This window comes from Manis pentadactyla, chromosome 5 (assembly GCF_030020395.1).
Source record: "Manis pentadactyla isolate mManPen7 chromosome 5, mManPen7.hap1, whole genome shotgun sequence".
Lineage (NCBI taxonomy): Eukaryota > Metazoa > Chordata > Mammalia > Pholidota > Manidae > Manis > Manis pentadactyla.
Window position 1 is genome coordinate 142,298,703 of NC_080023.1, and position 23,000 is coordinate 142,321,702.

The 23,000-nt window shown below is 41.2% G+C and overlaps 1 protein-coding gene across 2 annotated transcripts in view; it reads left to right on the forward strand.

Moving 5' to 3' along the window:
* PAK5 (p21 (RAC1) activated kinase 5) overlaps positions 1 to 23,000 on the forward strand; it is a 264,540-nt gene that overhangs the window by 199,346 nt on the left and 42,194 nt on the right. The window lies entirely within an intron of this gene.

Consider the following 23,000-nt stretch of genomic DNA (forward strand, 5'->3'; position numbering starts at 1 on the left):
TCTGTACAATATACTTACCAAAAATTATTCATGTTAATGCTAGCTCATTGAAGGTAAAATAATTGTGTAATTTCTTTTGGTAGCATCAGTATCTTTTTCCACGGTGTGTCTTCCGATTCAGAACACAATTTAGGAACAAAAGTCAGGTTTCTTGGGTCCTAGTCTCGACCTGGCAAACTAAGGATATCTCTGCTTCAGTTTCTTCATTTTTCAGTTAAGGGTTAACGGCGTCTGCTGTTTTTAATGCCTGCACATCAACCAACAGTTTAAAAAAATACACTTGGGAATTAATTAAAATACAAATCCCCAGAGACGCACCTTTGGAATCTGATTCAGTATCTCGAAGAACCACTGGTTTAACAGGTTTCTTTCTGTTGATTCCGGCTTTAAATTCTGGCTTATTCAAGAAAAATGCAAAGGTGCCACCTACTGTCCATGAACAGTTTGTACAGCCTCCTAGTCAGAATTAACTGAATCCATAATTAGTGGGTAACACCTTCAGCATGTTATGTTGCTACACCAGATATGGACATACTGAAGCTTAAACTTTCAGTGTTTCCAGTTAAAAATGCAAAAAAATTTGCATTTAATTAGGGGAGCCAGTGCTGTAGTGAGATAAGCAAATCCTACCTCATGAACTCACTTGGAATAATTGTTTTGATCTTTTGATTTATGAGTTGGCCTTTTTATGAATTTAGGTATGCCTCTTGGTCTTGTTGTGTCTGAATCACACACAGTTGCAGCAGTACAGCTTTTTGCAACCATCTGTATTTTTACACAACTCCAGAAAGACCAAAGTGAGAGAAAATGTGCTCAGAGGAATATGGGAATGTCTAACTCCTTCCCATTCTTACTGGCAATGAGCAACAGACTGCTAAGGGTTTCAACAGTGTTCCACCTCCACTCACTGCCCACCATGAGCTTCGGTCCTTAGGTTCTAACTAACTGTTCATAGAAAGCTCAAGTTCCCGGGCATCTAATGTGCTTTCCTTGGGTCACAGGCCTTGCCTGGCACTGTACCCCAGCGTGTAACCCTATCCTGCCATACAGCCTTGCCCCAGTACAGCACACAGGCCAGCAGCTTCAACATCTCCTGGGAGCTTGTTAGATGCAGAGTCTCAGGTGCACCCCAGACGTGCTGAATCAGAATCTACATTTTAACAGGACATCTAAGTGATAGGTGTGCACCCTGACGCTTACAAAGCACCATGATAGAGAACATCAAGATTTTAGCCAAAGAGAACTCATTTCTTTCCCTGTTGGCTGCTTCCCCTTGCTGTGTCCCTAGGAGCGTAAACTAGGACGAGCATCAGACAGATCTAGCTTTTGCATCAGAATTTGCTCCTTACTGCCCACGTGGTTTGGGCCAGTTCCTTGATCTCCCTCTGTCCCTGGTTCCTGTCTGTGGTAGGGGAGACATGATACTTGCTGCAGGAGATGTGTGCGCTGATGTCTGCCACGTGCCCGGCTTGATGCCTGTCTCACCGTCTGTCCCTGATGAATATTTATTTGTTCCTTTCTTTGCCCACCAACCCTGCTCCAGGTGAAGTGTAGTTGTATAGAGTTTCAACATTGCTTTGTGTGATTCTTGACCCTTTTCCAGTCCAAGGTGGTGTCTTCCTTCCCTCCTCTTCATCAGGCTGGGCTTCTGATTGGTGAGTAAGCGGGAAAATACGGAAGAAGCTCCGTAGCGGGACTCGCGGACCTGGGTGAGGAGAGGCCGTGCAGCTTCTGCGGGGTTCACTCTGGGGAAAGCCGCGCATCGTGTGAGAGCCAGCCACGCGGGGAGCCTGGTGCCCGGTGGGCAAGCCAGCTGAGCTCCCGGCCATGTGAGCCAGCGCACTGGGGGCCCACAGCCCCGGCCAACGTCTGGCCTCAGTTACAGACACTGCCCAGCCGACAGCCCTCCCAAATTCTCCACCCACATGCTTATGAGCAAAATAAAAACAGTTGTTGTGGGATCATTTGTTATGCAGCAGCGGAACGACAACACACTTCCTTACCCTTTCATTAATTCCCTCAACGCAGGACCTAGGCCAGGAGCCAATGAACTATGACCTAGTGGCCAAATCCAGTCTCTGCCATATGTATGGGGGACTTGATTGGTGTAGGTGTTATTTAAAGGATTCAATTTTAGAGCAGTTTTGGGTTTGCAATAAAACTGAGCAGAAAGTACAGAGATTTCCCATACACCCCATTGCCTGTATATAAATATGTACATACACACACACACGTATATACATCCCATTGGCCGTATATATAGGCAATATATATTTCATATAATGTATATAACATATAGTATACTAATACTAATTAATATTAAAACTATATGTGTAATATATATGTATATATTACATTATATATACAGCCTCTCCCACTATCATCCCCCACCCAAAGGCTGTATTTGGTCTAACCCATGAACCTACATTGGCACATCATTACCCTAGTTTGCCTTAGGGCTCACACTTGGTGTTGTTCCTATGGATTTTGAACAATGTACAAAGACAGTCTCCATCATTATAGTTTCATACAGAGTAGTTTCACCTCTCTAAAAGTCCTCTGTGTTCCACTCATTCATTTCTCCTTCCTCCCCAACCCCTGGCAAACACTGATCCTTTTACCATGTCCATAGTTGTGCCTTTTCCAGAGTGTCACATAGCTGGAATCTTACACTATGAAACCTTTTCCAATTGGCTACTTTCACTTAGTAACATGCGTTTAAGTTTCCTCCATGTTTTTCATAGCTTGATAGCTTCTTTCTTCTTAGCACTGAATAATCTACCATCTGGATGTACCACAGTTTATCCATTCACCTACTGAAGGACATCTTGGTTGTTTCCAAGTTGTAATTATAAATTAAGTTGCTATAAATATTCCCATGCAGGTTTTGTGTGGACATTTCCGCTCATTTGGGTGGAATATTAAGGAGCACAATTGCTGGATTCTATGAGAAAGTATGTTTAGCTTGGTAAGAAACTACCGAACTGTTTTCCAAGTGGCTTTGCATCCCCCCACCAGTGCATGACAGTTCTTACTGCTCCATGGCTTCACCAGCATTTAGCGGTGTCAGGTGTTGGGGATTTTGGTCATTCCAGTAAGTGTGTAGTGGTATTTCATTGTTTTAATTTGCAATTGCCTCATGCAATTAGGGAATTTTTAATTTGCTGTTCTATTAAGAAGAACAGAATGCTTTGACATATTTCAAAATGGCTTCTTTTCCTCCTCCCCCTGCTGGAAACACATGAGGATCTTTCTGATACTCACTGTGAGAACCAGATTGAGCTTCTGGAGGTAAAACTCACAGAAGTGTGTAGGCCCCACTATGACTGGGCCCTCCTGAAGTCTTTAAACTCTCAGGCTTGTCTATACTAAGCCTCCAGCAATTTGTTAATTGCAGATCAAAATTTTCTACCCTGTTACTGGTTCCTGGGGAAGTTTCTGCTCAGGAGCTTCAGCTCCAGCAAGTTGCGACTGTCTGTATTTCTCTCTCTATTTGGGGGCAGCAGTTTGTCCTGTAACCTCATTTCTCTGACATCACTAAGGAAAGTTGTTGATTTTTTAGTTTGTTCAACTTTTTACTTGTTATTAGGACCCAGAGGCAACTTCCAGGCTTCTTACATGCTGGACCAGAAACTGGAAGTCTGGTTTTTGTAAATTGTTTTAGAACACAGCCACACTCGTTCATTTACGTATTGTCTGTGGCCGCTTTTCATGCTGCAATGACAGAATTAACTGATTGCCACAGAGCCTGTATGTCCTACAAAGCCAAAAATACTTACTCTTTGGACATTACAGAAAAATTTGGCTGACCCCTGCTCTCGTTGGTAGAGACTTATGATATGTAAAAGGAAGTTCCAGATTTTATGGAGTTTCTAGTCTAGTGAGGGAGAGATGAAGTAAAAGCTAATAACTATCAGATGGTGATAAGTGCCAGGAGGAAAATAAAGCAAAGAATGGGGAAAGAAAGTGACAGGGACAGTAATAGAGAAAGTGCTGTGGGAAGATAAGGTGACATCTATGCAGACAGGGATAGATGAGGGAGCAAGTCTGGGAGTAGCTAGGAAAAGAACAGGTGTTAAGGTGGGAAGGGCTTACAGGGGCACCAGGCAGTAAGAGCAGGGGGCCAGGTGGGCGAGCTGAGGGCAGGGAGGCCTCCAGGGCCCAGAGGGTGGGCCTCAGTGAGAGCTTTGGATTTGGATGTTCAGTGTCCCTTCTGCTTCAGAGTTTAACACATACCCCTGGAGCATTCTCCAAAATGGACCAGTCACCTTTAGCCTGTGGGGCCGGGGGTGGTCTTGTAGCAGAATAACACTGCTCATACTTGTTAAAGAATTTTAAAAGAACAGGGCTGTGTCAGGAGGGGTCCCTGGGAGACCATAAGGTCTCCCACAACAAGCAAGCTGGCTGAGGATAACCCAGGAACAGGGTGGGACACAAACTCCCAAGCTCTACCACTATCTGTCTGTGCAGGCAGAGTGGTCCCAGTAGTCAGACAGTGGGAGGCACTCCTTTAAGGAGGACTTACAGGAATAGGTCATTAGCAGCAAAGTGCACAGAAGCCAGGGAGAGGCGTACAAGAACAGTAAACGGGACCCATGTGGACCCAAGCAGATTATCAACACTGTCTGCTACAAAGTCCAAAGCGAATACTTTTTTTAAAAAAGGAAATACCTTAGGATGTTGTAAATATGTTAGCACCTTATACTTGTCCATTTGTAATTGAAATATTAGGCACGTTTCCCATATTCTATTCTGTTAAATACATTAAACATACGATTCTAAGTAAGGATGTTACAAGCACTCTGCACCTTGCCAGCTGGCTCTCCGGTGGGGAGTGGCAGGCCAGTACTGTCCCCACCCCATGCTCAGCAACTTGCTTGAGAAAGCCAGAAAATCTAGCCGAGATAACTGACAGCACAGGCTGTGTGCAGAGCCACTGTCAAACTCTTCCAGGGGTAGCATGTAAGGGATGCGTTTAACATAAAATAGTCTATGTGGAGGGCACAGGCTAACTCTTCCATTCATTAGATACCCTCCATAGTGCTAGTCTAGATCTGAATATTCAGTGAAGAAACAATTTTGGACTTTATTAGCATCCCGTACATACTAGGTTTTGTGTATTATCAGGATGATTTCAGCCTTAACACCAACGTAGTTCAAAATCACCCTAAGTAGCTGCGGTTGCTTTTATCTATCTCCAACACCAGGGGGCAGGCTTGAGTCTTTTTGAAATATGTTGCCTGTAGTTAATAAAACAATGGCCGCGTCTAATTTACAATGATAGAAAAAACACCTACTACACTTGGCAACCTCGAGGGAAAATTCCCATTCTGCATTTTACTTCTTACATTGGTGCTTGCCCATTACAAACTTTCTGTGGTCTGGCTTTTAAAGTGTTATCTGTCCTGTTTGCGTTTCTTTGCCCTCCATTCGGGACGATTTTTGAGGATTCAATTGAATTTTAAACAGGAAAATATTATAATCGGTTTTAAAGATCCACCGGCTAGTATATGGGCCATGGTTTCCAAATTCCTAGAATAGAAAATCTGCCAGGATTGGTCACCTTTAATGTGTTTTTGTTTCGCTAATGTAAAATCTTTCAGTAAAGCATGCTTAATGGCCAAATGCAAAAAACCCCTGATGTCCCTTCCTCCGATGGCTTTGACCACTGGTGGTTGACCATTGGCCTCAGAGCTCAAAGACCATGGGTCCATTTGCCCAGAGCCATCCCTCACCATAAACGCCAGCCTTACAGAGGGACAGGAATGGTTTGCCTGGTCAGCCCCTTTCCATGTCTGCCTGGAAACTAGCAGTTTCACACTTACACTTCGCCCTCAGCTTGACTGTGTGGCCACCTGCACAAGAGTAGGTGTGATGTCTCTGATTCTCCTCAATCTGGTACCAGCTCAGGGGCTTAGGGTGGCACAAATGGGCTTCAACTGAGGATGACCTCTTCCTTTGACTCATTCTCATGGCTCAGACTCTACCTGAAGGCCAGCTAGTCAGCTGGCAGATGAGAGCCACTGACCTGGGCCTGGGGAAGCACAGGCAAGTTTCTCTTCATTACTAGCCAGGCTATGTAGAGCACAGTACCCCGCTCCCCATCCAGCACCGTGAGGCTGTCAGTACGCTGCCACACAGAGCCTCATGTCTGCCTGCAGAGGGAAGCCTTTCTCTGGCCCTGGGAAGGGGGGTTGAATTCATGCGTTCCAGATAATGGGCATAACTTGGTGAAGGGGTATCATTAATTTGCCAAATCTGCTGATGGTTTGTGTTATCCTTCACTGCACTGGATATCCTTCATTACTAGAGTTTTTCTTCTCTCTTTAGTCTTTGTTTCTGTTACCCGTTGTGTCGGATGAAGGAGCAGCAGCTGGACGGTTTAATTTACTAGCATTGTCAGGACCAATCTACCACCGGTAATAGAACACAGTGGAAGTGAACTTGCCAGCAAAGCAGATTTAATCTAAATGATTCAGATAGAGTTTCAGCAACCTATAAATTAATTTTTCGACACTCCCTATTAATCTTGTTTTCATTTGAGAATATGTACACAGTTGTACATGCATTTTTCCTTGAAAAATTCCCTGTTGGGTTTTGTGGAGAAGATACTTGATATTTAAAATATTTTCCCTCTGATTTTGAAAATGAGATTGAAAATCAAACAGAAAGACATTATAGAGGATCAGCAGTATCTGAGCACCTTGTCTCACACAGGAACAATTAATAATAATTCCACCAATTTGTAGGGTTGTTGAGTGGATTAAACTTGAAAATAGATGTTAAGTCATAACTCTTGGAAGATAGAGCATTTTTTTAAATGTTAGCAATGAGGATATGCCAGCTAAGACATGAATTCTGTGGCCACATGGCCTAGGTTCAAACACCCAGCTTTTCTACTTACTGGCTTAGGCCTCAGTTTCCACATCTATAAAATGGGTATAATAATAGTATAGAGCTGATAGTACTGTTATGCAGATTAAACACAGAGAGAAAAATAGAACACCCAGCAGTATGTAGGACATTAAAGAACTATAATGTTATCCATAAATCTAGAAAAGCAACTTGAATCCAGAAGCTGTTTGGTGGCAGGAAGGTGGAATGATGGAGTGCGGATCCAGACAGCTTTGGCTCACTCAAATGCAGGAGGGACATTGGCTGGTCAAGGAATACAATGTGAAAAGGCAGTCCTGAATTTTCCTCAGGAGCAGAAACCTGGGTGAGTTGGACACTAGCCAGGGAGATGCCAAACCCTTAGGTGTCAGGATCTGCTGATTCTCTGATTAAAGTAGGGCAGAAACTTAAAAGCTACAGGGAATGAGGTGGCTTAAGGAGAAAGGATTCGCAGAAACAGGAGGAAGAAAACAGAAGAGATGGAGTTGATAGAGGTCAAGGAGATGCATGCCCCCTCCCTACAGGTAGAGCTGGCTGCAGCTCACATGTCCTTCCTTCCTCCCAAAGGCACTGCCTAGGAGAGGCTGAAGGTTGCATGACTCCCTGAGAGCTTCATCTACCCGGAAAGCCATTGTGTCATTGGTCAGGTAGTTTGTGGGAAATTTGGTTGCTTATCCATCTAGAGGCATCTATGATCTTTCCTCTTCAGGCTACTGTACTGACCAGCTTGCTATGTTTTATGCTGCTTCTGTGTTGAAAGTGGTCTCCCCCAGCTTCCTGGGTTCTGTGCCAAGACAAAATGGAGCAAAATTAATCAATTTGGCTTTCTCATCAAAACCACCTCTGTCTCAACCGTCTGTGGCTTAGAAGAATAGCAGCTAAAATGCGTGACTGATGACACGTTATTTTTTGTTTGCTTGCTTTTTGATTTTTATTTTGTTGTTTTCTGCTTAAAAACTAGATTAAGTAAATTGGTATTTTTGCCTGCGAACACTCTATTACATATACATTCAGGCACAGTGAAGAATTGAATTCTTAGATTAAGTTCAGATTATTCCCTAAAAGGAAAGCCAACTTTGGTTGATAAAGAGGATCCATTCTGCATTTTGCTCAGATGCTGTGGTCACATTTGACTGATCTGGAGCGGCTCTGCATCTCAGCTCTGTAGAAGGTTGCATGTAAACCAAGCTTTTGACTAGCTACCAGTGTAGCATGGGAAAGTCCTTCAGTGCAAAATGATAAGAATAGAGTAAACTTCAGAAGGAACATTTAGTCTCAGGGCCTGATTGATCAATCAGCCTGGAGCTCTGTCCATAAAGATGATTAATGCATGGCAAGAGAGCATGTGCCCTAGGCACATCTCAGACACTGAGGAGCATTGTCCCCTGATAAGTACAATGGGGCTAGCCATGGGCAGTATTTTTCCCTAGATTGTGTATTAGGGAAGTTATAAGCAAGGACTCTGAATTCAGACATTCATGGAATTTAATCCTGACTTCACCACTGTAGGATTAGTCAACTCCGGTTGCAAAAATGCTGCATAGCAAACAAGCGTCAACACGTGTAATGGCTTTATAACAACAAACATTTATGTTGCCTGCTTGTGGATCTGCAGGCTGGTAAGGTCACTGTTTATTTAGTCTTCAGGACAGCTGAGACTGGCTACAGGTTTTAGGTTGGGTTCAAGTTTGCTGTGGATGCTTTTTGGCATGATTCTTGGATGAGCAACTGCCCAGGTTAGGTTCTGTTCAGGGAAGATCACAAGAACTCAAGGAGCAAAGCCAAACCATGCAAACACGTAAAAGCCTCTGCTTGTGTCCATTCACCAACCTTCCAGTGGCCAAAGCAAGACACATGGCCAAGCTCAAAGTCAACTGATCAGGTATACATCCTCTACATCCTCTACTGGAGCCACTAAAAAGTCACACACACAGAGTGGGATGTACAGTCATTACAGGAAGGGGGATGAAAAATCAAAACTACCTTGGACAATAATTGTAACTTCCCTTTCTCATTTGTAAAATGAGGTTTAGTAAAATTGTTTCCTAGGGCTGTTGGGAAGATGAAAAGCAAGCAATAGAGGATAGCACATAGCAAGTGATTAATAAAGCATAACTTGTTGTTATAGAATCCACCCTTTCCATTTTGGACCCTTTTTTCCTCCTGAACTCTTCCCTTCACCATCCCACCAGCAATTCTCTCCCCCAGTTCCTGAATTCTCCTATTTGACCTACTATCATTTCCAGGTTTATTATGCTTGCCCTGAGGTTAGGACAATGTAAATATCTTTGAGGATTTGCCCCTGTATTTACTGCAGGAAAGATAGATGCAATGCAGATATCAGCCTTATGATTGTGAAGCCCCATTTACTAATGAGGCCCTGGACTATACATACCTCCACCCCCAGCTGAAATATAAGAGCAAGCTCTGCACAGCTGACTTTAACTCAGGGGTTTGCAGGGGGAGTCACTTGCTTACACACTCATCTCCAGCCAATATTGGGTCAGAAAGGGACTGCTGACAAGAGAAGCTGTGGGTCCTTGCAACCTTGAAGTAGAAGAATACTCAGGCATACATAGGAAGATTGTCCAGAAAAGGAAGAGAAGGACCCTTGAGCTGTGGGTGTGCCCCAGCCCTCCTCCGTTCTCCCCTATCAGGTAAGTCATGCTCCCCGTCACATCCAGACAAATGAGTAGGGGAAGCAAGAGAGAAAAAGAGCATTATTTTAGTGGAAGGCCCTTCCTGAAGACATGAGGACAGGGGAGAAGCAGTCTCGCTGACAACCTGTTTTGCAATGAGGAAGGTTAATCCCTTGCTTGGAGTTTTTTAGCCAGTGAAGAAACAGTAGGTTAGAGTCCGTGGCTTGGACTAATCTCAATGAAGGGTCAGCCATCTATTATTGCAAGTAGAGTTAACAAAGCACTCCAAAGCGAAAGGAAAGACCTTAAAACACTCTCAAATCATTTCTAAAAGAAATAAAGACACAAATAAATGGAAAGACATCCCTTCTTGATTGATTAGAAGACTTAATATTGTTAATATGACTACAGAAAGTGATCTGCAAAGTCAGTACAATCTCAAAATATCAAAATCTCAACCTGGCTTTTTTGCAGAAATAGAAAAACCCATTTTAAAGTTCATACAGAATCTCAAGGGGCCCCCAAATAGCCAAACCGTCTACAAAAAGAACAAAGTTGGAGGACTCACACTTCCTTATTTTGAAACTTAACTACAAAACAACAAGAAAAATCAAATCAGTATGATGCTGGCATGTTGATAAACAACTAGACCAATGGAACAGAACAGAATATAGAGCCCAGATTAAACCCTCACATTGATGGTCAAATGATTTTTGATAAGGGCACCAAGACTATTCAATGGTGATAGGACAATATTTACAACAAATTGTGTTGGGAAAACTGGAGAGCCACATGCAAAAGACTGAAGTTGGACCCTTACCTAACACTATATACAGAAATTAACTCAAAATGAATCAAAGACCTGAAGAGCTAAAAGAACTATAAAACTCTCAGAAAAAAACATAAGGCGAAACTTCATGACACTGGATTTAGTAATAATTTCTTGGATATGACACCAAAAGCATAGGCACCAAAAGAAAAGAAGTTTAAACTTTATACATCGAAAGACACTATCAAGTGAAAATACAAGCCACAGAATGGGAGAAAATATTTGCAGATCAGATATCTGATAAGGTATTAATATCCAGAATATATAAAAACTACAAATCAACAACAGAGGTAAACAATTGAAAAATGATCAAAGAACTTTGATAGAAAAGATACACAAGTGGCCAATAAGTGCTTGAAAATCTGCTTAACATCACCAGTCCCTGGGGAAATGCAAATCCAAACTACAATGAAATACTGTCTCATACCCATTAGGATAGCTATTATAAAAGTCATTTCCATGGAAAATAAGTCTTTCAAGGATATGGAGAAATTGAAACCCTTGTGCATTGCTAGTGGGAGTGTAAAATGGTGCAGGTGCTATGGAAACAGTTCTGTGGTTTCTTAAAAGTTAAACACAGACTTACCATGTGATCTAACAATTCTGCTTATCACTATATACCCCCAAAAATTGAAAGAAGGGACTCAAATTGATACTTGTACACCAATATTCACAGCAGCCTTATTTACAATAGCCACAAGGTGATACATCAACAGATGAATGGATAAATGAAATGTGATATATACATACAATAAAATGTTATTCCACCTTAAAAAGGAATGATATTCTGATATGTGCACCAACATGGATGAACCTCGATATATACTAAGTGAAATAAGCTAGACACAAAGGGACAAATATAGTATGATTCCACTTATATGAGGGACCAAGAATAGGCAAATGTATAGAGATAGAAAGTAGATTAGCGATTACCAGGGACCAGTAGGAAGACAGAGGGGGAGGTATTTTTTAAGGGGGGTCAGTTTCTGTTTGGGGTGATTAAAAAGTTCTGAACTTGCATAGTGGTGATGGCTGTACAACTGTGTGGCTGTACCTAATGCCATTGAACTATACAGTTCAAAATAGTTAAAATGATAAATCTTACATTATATTTTATGATTTTTATTTTTGAGGAGCTTAAAACAAGTGATTTTGTTTCTCACAACACTGCAAGTTGGTAGTTTGGGCTGTGCTCAGCTGGCGGTTCTTCTCATCTCCTGTGGGCTCACTCACTTGTCCATGGTTGGCTGAGTGGGCTGGAGGCTGTCAGGACAGGGATGGCCTCAATTGGGATCACCTGTCTCTGGCCCACGAGTCTCTCATTGTTCTCCAGGCTAACTCAGGCTTGTGTGAGTGCCAGCAGGGGAGGGTCCAAAGCATGGCTGCATTCCAAAAGCCAGAGCAAATCAAATCATGTGGCCAAAGCCAGCATCAGGAAGAATGGAAACAGACCCCATGTCCTGACAGGGGGGAGCTTCAGTTGCATTGCAGAAGACCTGGATACAGACAGGAGAGGAGACTTGGCAACATTTTTGCCATCAACCTACCACAGTTCGACATTGTTAACAGAGAACTATAGGACACCAAATGGTCTGTGACAGGATGGGCTCATGCATCTAATCTAGGAGTTGTTTATAATAGAGGATCAGTGGTTGTTCTAGGAATTTAAAAGTATAGGGTAATATACACAAACTCAACTTTGTACACATAATTTTTTCTCTCAGGCATTAAGCACCTGTCAGATTGTATTTCAGTCAATCCAGTTACTTTGCACACTTCATACTTTGTAGGATTTCTAACTCTTTAGAGCAGCTGGAACATGGAAAAATCTTCAAAACAGCAGAATTTTGGAGTTGGAAAGAAGCCAGGCAAATCTCAGTACAGACAGGAACTAGACCGAGCAAGATAAAGTGGTTTGATGAAGGCTTCTGAGTTGCCAATGACAGAACTTGTCCTAGAACCAGATTGCTGAGCTCACAGTCCAGTGCTCTCTCATCCTATAGTGATGATTTCATTTTCCTTGCAAATGCAAACTGCAGCTCAGCCATCCAAGGAACTTGCTCTATTCTTTGGGATCTTGCAACTTGAAGTGTGCTCTGCAGACCAGAAACATCAGGTTCACCTCAGAGACTCAGAAATTCAGAATCTCAGGCCCCATGGCATACCTGCTGAAATAGAGTCTGTATGTTAAGAAGATGCCCCGGGCATTTGTATGCGTGGTAATACATAAGATGCACTGCACTGGGACACAGGTTTTCAATATTGGCTATCCTGGGAACGATTTAAAGCTACTGGTGCCTGAGCTCCCTCCCATGGATCTTATTTATCTGTTCTTGGGTGCAGTCTAGTTGTAAGGATTTTTGAAAGCTCTTGAGCCACCACTGCTCTGTAGTCTCTCTCTGATGTGCTAAAGATGTTGACAGCTTTTTATTAGGTTTTCCTTCTGTGCAATAAGCTAGTATTTTCTTAATAAGTAAAAACAACCTTGGAAAGACCCTAATGAACTTTCTGCAGGATCATGAGTTTCATTAAGAGATTTATAAATTGCTGAAGATTACTTAAATGTGTTTTTATAAGAGAAGAAGGTTAAACTGGTAATTGAGAAGAATTTTCAAAGCATACTTTGTTTCTGGAAAGGATTGACACTAATGTGCAATAAAATCCCACATAATGAAAGTTTAGCAAATTTTAATACAAAGATTGAGGAGCTAGAAAAATATAAATCATGAAAGAAAGAAAAGAAAAGAAAAAAGAACACCAATGTGCAGACATCGCATGTGAACAATAGTTAAGCCCAAATATTATTTCTTTCAAGCATCCTGGCAGTCCAGTTGAAACAATTACAAAATGTTTATCAATAGAAAAAGAGTGGGAGACACAGTCTTTCTTACAGGGAAGCAAAGCTTTCTAACTCTGATTAGTAAACAAATGTTTCATTCTATGAAGACACTGAATGACATGTGAACCATGAGAAAATCTGGGGGCAAAAGCAGGACTGGATTGCATAACATTTTTTTATAACGTGTTTTTATTAAATCTGTTGTCATAATATGAAACCTGACCGATGGATACAATTTTAGAAAAAAGAAAAATAATATTGTTTGAGTCTCTTCTGAGGTGTGTGTGTATGTGTCCAGCTTTGTCTAAAAAACTTAGGGAAAGGGAGTTGTTATATCTCCCTCTCTTTAAATTCGGCTAGGTCACGTCATCCCCCTTAGAGAGAGGGAGAGAAGGGGATCCTCTGTGCCGGTGCAAGGGCTCTTGCTATTCTGTTAATATCCTTGAATGAGTGAACAAGATTGTCCAGTAAACTCTTCTCAGACACCTGCATTCCAGCCTTAAACTTGCCCTCAGGGATATTTGAATGCAGTCATAATAGGATAAATATACTCCAACATTAAGTCCTAGAACAGGTTCTAGAAACATAACACCCCAGAGCTGCCCTTTGTGTTGTGAATCAATCATTTTCTCCATTCTGTTTTGGAGCACTCTTTCTTTTTTTATAAAACAAAGAAATGACCCTACTAATCTGGAGTTTAAAGATTAAAGAATATTTTTTCTTTGTGTGTGTGTGTATATATATATACACACACACACACATTCTAAACATACAAATAATATATCTAAATAAGTGTTTTTATATATCTCACAAATAATTGATTAAGAAAATTTCTATTAATTTGAAATTGTTCACATTATGAAAATGGAACCTCAGGCAAATGCTGTTCAGGCTTCGTCATATAGGTGAATGACCTGGAATTTTCATTAAAATGCGTGTCCTGATTCAGCAGTTCTGGATGGGGGCTGAGATTCTGCAGTCCCAGCAGACTTCCAGGTGGGACTGCTGCTGTGGGACCACACTCGGGGTAGCTGTGGGAGAAGGTCTACCAGCAGTGTCCTTCCCAACCTTGACTGCATTTTGGACTCACCTTGGGAGCTTCAGAAATTACCGACACCTGGAACCACCACGAGAGATAGAATTGGCCTGGGGAGAGGGCCCTGGCTTCCTGAAATGGTGTCATAAGATCAGCAGTGAGTCCAGATTCCCAGCTGTGGCTGAGAGCTGCTGCAGTTGAAGCTTCCCGATGAAGCAGAACTTCTCAGTGCCTTTCCTTTCCCAAGGGCTGTTAGAAAACCTCCAGGTGCGCTCTTAAACCTTGTATTGTGTTTCAAAGACAGAAACTCATTTAAATGTGAACCATCTTTTTTTGTCCTGGATGGATGGATAGGTAGGTAGATTGATAGGTACACTTGTGGAAAAAATTAGTCTCATTTTGCAATAAAAGGAAACTGCATGATTTTATGATACACATAGCTTATTTAAATCAAAGAAATGTTGGGTTAGCACTTCTGTGTGGAAGGAAAACCCCACAGACTTGCAGGCTTCTTTGGGCGAGATGAGTTGGGAGATGAAAGGACACCAGGTTCCTGTGGTGGGAATGGTAGGAATTCCCTTGAGCTTCTTGCCAGGAAACACCCTTCCCCTGGAAATAATCACCCTGACTTCAGTCACTAAGTAGACATGGATGGCTAATAAGTAGAAATGTTTGGTAAAGCTGACTTTGATATTGGGGTTTTCAGGTTTCACAGTTGTGAAATATTTGGAAGATCTGGAGCCCAGCTTTGGCCATTCTTTTTGTCCACAGGGATATAATGTTTTTCTGGCATCTAAGAGTAGTCCGTTTCTGAAATATTAAGTACATAATTACAGTACCAACTTTTATACTTTAAATCTTAATTGCCTAACAGTTTTATGTCTAGACTAACAAGTTTCTTAACATTTATTATGCCTTGAAGCATAATATTCATGTGTTTTAAGATTGCTTAAAATGTCAGGTTGAAGAAAACAGAAATGTAAGTTTCAGACACTCAAAGGTAAAATTTTGTTGGCCAAGTTTAAAATAAATATGCCTTGCTCTTCTTTATATAGTCTATAAGAGAAAACAAAAAAAATGACATTTAGCATTGCATATTAGCAATATTTCAAGAATCATTTAATTGGTTTGTTTTAATATGGGGAGGGTGCCAATTGATGTGTAGACTACACATTTTTTCAGCTGTTAAATTTTTAAATGTCAGAATCTTGAGCAAATGCGATATAACAAGATGTTTATTTTGTTGCAGTGACAGAATTTTGAAGTTGCTGTGAAAACTATTCCCAAGAGCAGTCAACTTCTTTTTCCCCCTCCCCTCATTCCCATATTTCTGAGTTTTAAACATTGTTTCTCAAACTTTGTTTCTAGAAATATTTTATGTTGTTTTGCCACAGTGCATGCTTACATTCCCTTCATTATATAAGAGTGGGTGGAGAGTGTCCTGGTGTGCTTTTGCTGTCTTTTCCACACGCTCAGAGGTTAAAGGTGAGGATGCTGTCAGGATGTGCTGTGATTTTTGTGTACATGGGGAGGCAATATTTGCTAAGAGACAAAAGCGGGTCTTGCTTTCTGACCTTTGTACTCCCTAAGGGTTTGAGCCCCGGACGAGTTCACTATGGATTCAGTGAGACTGAGAAATGACAATGAGATATTCTTGGGGTAAAAGGGTTTATTACCCAGCTTTATTCTCATGGTGGTAGGTCAAGCACTAGAATAATGTCTGTGTCCAACAGTCTGTAGATCTGCAATGTTTCCTCTCTGTCTCCACCCAGAGCACTAGGCAGAGCTCTTTATATAGTGACTCAGTTGCCTATAATTGCTCATTGCCTAGGTTGTGGAAATAGTAGTCTAACAATAGGCCCATTACATCTCTAGGTAGTTTAGGGTCAGGTGAAGATCCTGGCCATAAGAACTTCTGTTTTCCCCACACCCTTCACGTACTAGCTGAATGATACTGGATGAGTTACTTGGCCTCTCTGAGCCTCATTTCCCTCTTTTATACACTCAGGCAATAATACCATCAATCTCAGGGTCTTGTAAATATTAAATATGGGAAAAACATTTCTAATTATCTTGGCTTGCAGTGAGTGCTTCGATCAACATTAGTGACTAGAGGCTCTTTGAAAACAATACATAAAACTGTGGCAGTCATTTTATTTATCTCAAATTTTTTAATGCTCAGATCCTAGGTAGAGGAAGAGGGGTGCTCAGCTCTTATTTATGCCCATCACATCTCTGATGCCAGAGGTTGAGCTCCACCCCAAAGAACTCAACCAACTTGCCGTGCTGATGGCTCTTTAACATTCCTCTGAGAACAGGATATGGTCTCTTATTCTGGTGGATTGACTTGGCCCGCAAACTGAATTGCCTCAGGACTGAGAGACCTGTGTTTTGTGTCCCCTTCTGCCATAGAACCACAGAGCTGGGTGGGCCTTTGTGCCCAGGGAACCCCTCCCTCTGACCCAGCACCCTCATCTCACCAGGTGACTGCTTTCTTTTATGGCACAGCCAATGAATCAAATACTAGAACAACTCTAGACACCATCCCTCAATAAAAAAAGGATCTATACATCTGGAGACACTCTACATCAAGAGTCAGCGGACTTTTTCTGGGAAGGACCGTGGACCACATGGTCTCAACTCTTCAAGTTGTGGTGCAAAAGCAGCCACATACTGTATGTAAACAAATGGATACAGCTTATTTACCAGGAAATATTATTTACCAAAACAGGCCAGAATTGGCCCACAAGCAATAGTTTGCCAATCCCCACTTTAGATCAAAGCTATCCAGTAGAGATAGAATGCAAACTACGTCTTTTATTTTACATTTCCTAATAGTTACATTTTAAAAGTTCTTGATATATTAAAACATCTAAATTTTTTATGACTTTTAAAAGGTAGAATAAAACAAATTTTCCCGTAGAAAGGCTCAGATGCCTTACCTTATAAATAACCTAAATTTGCTGAAGCAACCTGATGTCTAATGGCTTAAGAAGTTTTAAGTGATGATATGAAACTTTGCATAATTACCAAAATGCCCATTTTTGACTGATTATTAAAAATAGTTTATGTAAATAGAACCAAAATTCTAACTATGAGGCTATACCAGTTACAAATCATTTTAGCCATAAAAAAAACTAAGGCTAACTCCAAGATAAGCCTAGGCCTGCCCCTATGGGAACATGCTGACTCATCCTTTATGAGCAAAAGCAGATATAGGGTGGCATAGTGATTAGTACGGCTTAGAGAAGACTGCCACCCCAGGACTTACCTCTAATGAGTTTCCTCATATAAATGCCCTGTTCTTTAACCACATCAAGGATTACCATTCCCTACCTACGGCCTTTAAACTGGAGGCTGGTTCACCTGCCCTAGTATAAAATGGGCCCAGATCCTAGCTTTCATACCTGCTTTCTCCTGTATCTCCCTGGCCAGCATGGAGGAAAGGGGCCCACAGATGAATTGGGGCTGGCTAATCTAGGTTGGCCTTGGTAGGACTGGCTCTTCTCTGATCCTCTAGCTGGCCAGCCCAAGCTTGTTCACCCAGGAGAGGCAGAGGACATAGAAGGCAACAGCTGGCAAGCCTTCCTGTGGCCCAGACTAAGAATTGGTACAGTGTCACTTCTGCCACTCTCTTTTGCCTAACCAGCCATGTGGCCATCCCAGATTCAAGGCTGGGGACATAGACTCCACCATCTCCAGATGTGAAGACTTGCAAAGTCATAATTGCATAGGGAGGGGATAATTGTGCCCATTTCACAAGCCATCTATCACAAGGACTAATACCAAACTGCAGGATTGGTCTGTGTGATACACTCTGATGAATGTGCCTTCTTTCATTCTCCTGCATGAGTTTCTATCTCATCATAAAATCATACAAAATAAAACATTTGTTTATGCATGTCACACTTCTACTGATACCCCAAAACCAAGCTGAGATAAGCAGTCCTATTCACAGCTCTTAGTGCTCCATCTGTCTCAGGCTTCAGGTGTCCAGTGTGATTTCTTCAATCAGGACATTCTCAGCGCCTGTCCCTTCATATCCATGGAGCTGGTGTGGATGTCTTGGGCTCCATGGCCAACCAATGCCAGTTATAGAGAGTTAGCAGGGGTACACTTGATAGGAACACCAAGATAAAGTCTTTCTCTGCTTACTCCTTAATTCATGATCTGCTTTCTAATTCTGGACTCGTTATAATCCTTATCATTATATTAGTTAAGGTAATTACAGCTGATATAAGATATCAGCCCTTACATCTCAGTAAATTAGTTCAGCAAAGTAGAAGTTTCTCACTCAATATGCAATGTGGCTTTTTGTTGCATTCCACATGGTTATTCAGTAATGCAGAGTCTACACGTGCCTCTGGCATCCCCTAGCAATTAAGAATATCCTGCTAGATTTTCTCCATTCAGCTGGCAGACAGGAGAATAAAGAGAAGCAAAGGCATTTCTTTGTAATGTTAGCCTAGAAGAGATACATATCAGTGCTCATTTTCTATGGGTAACAACTGACCCATGGTCTATGTAGATGCAGAGGGTTCTGGGAATGTGGTCATTGGTCTGAAACAGTTTTGCAGCAGTAACTTTACACCATGGAAGGAGAGCACACATCTTTGGTGACCACCTAACCTATCTGCTACATTGATCAAAAATACTGATATCCATGCCCATGGGCTCATGAGAAGGGGCCCCATGCGCTTTCATTTTTAATTTTTTAAATTGTGAAATATCTGTCTTTAAAAAGTGCACTGGACACCTGTGTGTCCTGTCTCACATCTTTTAGGCCAACCTTTTTCATTCCAGCTATTGCTGAGGTAACCTGCTGCTCCCCGTGGTTGCACTGCTTACTCCTGTTTTACTGCCACCTTGTGGGATGCATGTGGGAGTCCTCAGCCATCCTGACCCAGGATGTGGAAGCAGGTCCATGAATACTTCCATCTTCATTCCCTTGAATGGTCAGTTCTGTGACACAGACTTCATAACTTCTCAGAAGAACTGAGCACTGGTCCACAGATGGCCAGCTCAGGAATGCACCCCTTGAGTTGTATTCCTCCTTCTTGGGTCACCTTCCTCGCTAACCTTAACCTCACTTTCTAAAATAAACTACTCACGTGCAAGCCTTTGTCTCTGCTCTGCTTTTGAGGAAGCCAGGCTAAGTAAGACATGGATATGTAGCACATGGGATATTTAAAGAATAGTATTAAATTCTTATATCGGCTATCCAAGTTAAGAAATAGCTTGTGGCATCTTGTCTCATTCATCTGCAAGTACTCCCTGCACCTAGAAATGGTTTTTTTGTTGGAGTAAATGAGTAAATGAAGGAACAGAGATATTTCCCTAGACCCACTGCTGCCTAGACACTGAACCAGAAAACAGCAAGCAAGTAATAGTTCAGTTCCCAACTACAATACTCATAGTGTCAAACTGACTTTAAACACAAACGTAAAACACTTCTAACTATTAACTCTGGTCACCCTGACTTCAGTTGACTTGAGCCCAGTGGCCTCACAGGCTAAGCAGGGAGAACCAGGGCTATAAACTGTTCACAGTGTTGCCAAATTAACAACAAATAGAAAGTCACCTGCAGGGATTATCCTTGTATGGAACTGATCACTAATATGTCGGATTCATTGTGCGTTTAGATGTAGGGAAAATGGCAAACAGAACACTTTCCATTTAATGAGGAAATGTCAATTTCTACAAAATATTTCTTAAATACATTCTACTTTCTTATAATTTGTGCAGAACATAGCAATATTTTTAGATAGTCAAGAAATGGGCTTATTTGGCTTCCACATAACTGAGATTATTACATAATTTATTCAAAAGGTCTTAGTGGTTAGAAAACACCACCCCTGCCACTCTGAGATACCCTGCCATAATTCTCATATTTCCCAGAAATATATGATTCTTAACCACCACTCACCCAATTAGCCCCACCCCCTGTGGCTACCAAAAATGATGTATGTAGGTAATGGAAAGAAAATAGAAGATCTGGGGTATTTTGATAGAAAATCTGACTGAAGATTAGCATTTCTTGCCCTAAGGAGTCTAGTATACCAGGTCTGTTTGTTTAGTGCAGTCATGCATCCGGCTGTTTCCAGCCACATTTTTTTTTTATTGAAGTATCATTGATATACAATCTTATATTGATTTCAAGTATACAACACAGTGGTTCAACAGTTACACACAGTATTAAATTCTCACCCGCCACTAGTGCAATTACTATCTGTCAACATAGGAAGATGTTACAGAATCATTTCCAGGTACATTCTGTAATATAAACAAGGACACTACTTCTCTGCAAATGGGGTGAGGATTTAGACAAATTGTTTAAAAGTAGATACTTAAAGAGAGCGTCCTGGAATATTTAGTTTATTGACCTCCTAAGAAGCGTTTGCCCAGAGTGACAAAATGAAATGCATTCTTGAGGAGAGGACATTGTTTTTGAAAAAAGAAATGGGAGGTCTTATTAGGGCAAAGCTGTTAATTACACACTTCATTATTGTCAAGGTTAATACAGTCTGTGAGAACAGAGGCACTTTTTCATCTTTTCCCCAAAACAAAGAGAGACAGCTGTTGTTACGAACAGATCCATTATAGCTTATCGCTGGCCGGCAGCCTGAGGAAGGGGCACTATGAAATATGGCCGCTGTCACAGGAGCCGGAGCAGACGCTGAGCTGGTCCACATACAACGGAAAGACAATGGGAACCATGGCGTCAAACTCAAATAGATTGGGTCGCACTGATTTTTAATGCCTGGCTGTTCTGCAGCATGAAATTCACCAGTACTCTGACAGTTATTATATTATTGATCTCTATAAAACTGCACAATCTTGCTTTAATAAACATCAGGTACTGACAGCAATAAATAGCGGTCCTCACATTTTGCAGCCTGGTTAAACTGTGTTATAAATTTCAGCATGTTCGGATTTCATTATTAAAGCTTTGCTGTTTATGAATTCCTTAAAGGGAAACCCATGCCACAGAAACAAATACTCTCTTGGTTCTAGTTACCTGATGTTCCTGATAAAATAAGGCTTTTATGTACCCTTTTATTTTCATTCTTTTTTGGGCAGATTAACAATTTATTTTTAATAAATATTTACATTTGCAAGCCTCTGCTTGTTAACACTGATGTAATAGTTTTCATTGAAAGAGAGAAAAGCATGTGCCTCCTTCAAAAGTGATCTTTTTACAGCATCAGTAAACATTATCAAATGCAAAAAAGGAGATCATAGAAAAGGCCATGTCTTATGTCAACTATGCTTTAGGGTCTTTGGGTTTTTGTTTGTTTTGGGTTTTGTTTTACTATAGATAAAATGTTTTTCTTTTCAAATGTCTGCAACCACACCTCCATGTCCATGGTACACAGGTTTTATTCATCAATAATTTTAAGGCTTATAGCTTCATGTAGTTACAGATACCTCTTAATATAGATACAGATGGATCTGATTATAGATGCGTGTGCACAGATGGGCAAATATACATACATTATTTTCTATCTGTTCGCTGAGAAGGCCTGGACCATTGCACACGCCAGCACCCAGATAATAGTTTCTCATATCATTATCTAATCAAAGGAACCAGGGCTCTTTGGTGTAAATGGCTGATATTAGTTCAAGGGCAGAGAAAATGTGAAATGAGCCTAGAGCATCTTGTAGTGCAGAAAATAAGGAAGTGCTCAAAAAGTAAGAGGGTGGGGGCTTGTGAAAGGGACACAGCAGGCAATCTAAAAGAACTTTCAATTCTAAAACTAGAACAATTGGGACAAGAAAACAATTAGGTCATATGGGATTATAACCCAAAGTATAAAACAAATTTCCATGACTCCATCCATGCTGATACAACTAAATGATTGAATAAATAAATTGGGAGAATATAAAAGTCTCCTGTATGGAATTCCAAATACTTTTGTAGACAAGGGAGGTGGAGCTTTACTCCTCACCCCTTGAGCATGGGCTGCACTTGGTGATTTATTTCAAAGAGTGTAATGTGGAAAAGGGAGACAGAAGGGGAATCTAACTACAGTGTGGAAACCTGGCAAACATGGCCTCAGCCAGGTGATCAAGGTCAACATCATCAGTGATAAGCCATGCTGATGGTGTATGCTCTGAGGTGATGTGCTGAACTTGGTACCTAAATCTGTGGTGTTCCTTCCCCAAACCCATAACCCCAGTTTAACCGTAAGAGAAACATCAGACATAGCCATTTGAGGGACATTTTGCAAAATACCTCACCAGTACTCCTCAACATTGACAAGATTATCAAAAACAAGAAAATTGTCATAGGCCAGAGGATATTAAAGAGACATGACAAATAAATATGAGGTATCCTGGGCGGGACCTGGGGACACTATATATGAAGTTATATGTATTGAGAGCACTCTGTATTCTCTTTGCTATTCTGTATCTAAAGCTATTCCAAAATTAAACTTTTATTTAAAAGAGAAGGGCATAGGCCAAAAGTATTAGTCCAAAACTGATGGGGGAAACCATAACCTTGTCTTTCACCATGGATAGTTTGAGAAGCTCTGATCTGTAAAAAACATGCTCTAAGACAACTGACTTCTCCCTCTAGTCTGAAATTTTCTATCGCATAACAGATGATTTTGAACTTCTTGTTACTTGCTCAAAAGTATTTTTCTCTTAAAATCCTGAAAGTTTCAAGTCACAACCTGTTCTTTGTTCTCTTATCCACCCCCATCATCTTTTGCTGCAAACCTTGTCATCGTCAAGGTACAGCTGGCTGGCTTTGTAAGT